The 1,424-nt window shown below is 43.5% G+C and overlaps 1 non-coding gene across 1 annotated transcript; it reads right to left on the bottom strand.

Moving 5' to 3' along the window:
* Positions 1-612: 612 nt before the first annotated feature.
* On the bottom strand, positions 613-1,424 carry TGME49_458510 (the record flags this gene model as incomplete). The annotated part of the gene is made up of 1 exon (XR_001974195.1): positions 613-1,424. It is a non-coding gene; the product is annotated as an 18S ribosomal RNA (ribosomal RNA).

Genomic DNA, 1,424 nt, shown 5'->3' with positions numbered 1-1,424 from the left:
GAACGGGCATTGTCTCCGTCGGTAAATCAAGGTGTTGTATGGTTATGGCCTTCAAAAAAGTTGAAGAAGATCTCTTGTTCTCCTTCGGGGGTTTTGAGAGATTTGGAAGTTGTTTAAGTGTGCGACTGTTTGAAAACGCAACAAATTTTGTTGTTTTTTTAAAGAGCGCACAAGGTTCGGGATTCGTCCACTTCGAAGTATCACGAAGAGCTTTTCAATTTGTTTATAAATAAACAGATTGAAATGCTGTTAAGTGCATACTGTAATAAGAGGTGGATGGGTTGATACCCCGAATGTGTCCAAGGTGGACAAGCTTTGTTGATTTGTAGCATCAACGACCATGATTCCTGATGAATCGATTCAGGATGAAGGCGTTGTTGTTTCAAATAGCTCAAGAGTATCATCAGAAACTGGTGTTGCTGTTAAGGCTCACCAGGCGACCAAAAAACGTCGCGTTTTGATGTAGAACCTTGAGTGAGGCAGGCTTACACTTCTGTTTATGCCATAAAACACGAAAGAGGCCGGAAAATAGACGGTTGATTGAGTGTTTTTTTGGTGTTTTCGAGGTGGTCTGTCTCAGGAACATATTAACCTGGTTGATCCTGCCAGTAGTCATATGCTTGTCTTAAAGATTAAGCCATGCATGTCTAAGTATAAGCTTTTATACGGCTAAACTGCGAATGGCTCATTAAAACAGTTATAGTTTATTTGATGGTCTTTACTACATGGATAACCGTGGTAATTCTATGGCTAATACATGCGCACATGCCTCTTCCCCCGGAAGGGCAGTGTTTATTAGATACAGAACCAACCCACCTTCCGGTGGTCCTCAGGTGATTCATAGTAACCGAACGGATCGCGTTGACTTCGGTCTGCGACGGATCATTCAAGTTTCTGACCTATCAGCTTTCGACGGTACTGTATTGGACTACCGTGGCAGTGACGGGTAACGGGGAATTAGGGTTCGATTCCGGAGAGGGAGCCTGAGAAACGGCTACCACATCTAAGGAAGGCAGCAGGCGCGCAAATTACCCAATCCTGATTCAGGGAGGTAGTGACAAGAAATAACAACACTGGAAATTTCATTTCTAGTGATTGGAATGATAGGAATCCAAACCCCTTTCAGAGTAACAATTGGAGGGCAAGTCTGGTGCCAGCAGCCGCGGTAATTCCAGCTCCAATAGCGTATATTAAAGTTGTTGCAGTTAAAAAGCTCGTAGTTGGATTTCTGCTGGAAGCAGCCAGTCCGCCCTCAGGGGTGTGCACTTGGTGAATTCTAGCATCCTTCTGGATTTCTCCACACTTCATTGTGTGGAGTTTTTTCCAGGACTTTTACTTTGAGAAAATTAGAGTGTTTCAAGCAGGCTTGTCGCCTTGAATACTGCAGCATGGAATAATAAGATAGGATTTCGGCCCTATTTTGT

This window comes from Toxoplasma gondii, assembly GCF_000006565.2.
Source record: "Toxoplasma gondii ME49 unplaced genomic scaffold asmbl.327, whole genome shotgun sequence".
NCBI lineage: Eukaryota > Apicomplexa > Conoidasida > Eucoccidiorida > Sarcocystidae > Toxoplasma > Toxoplasma gondii.
The sequence above is the reverse complement of the archived record's forward strand: the minus strand, read 5'-3'. Positions and strand labels throughout refer to the sequence as shown.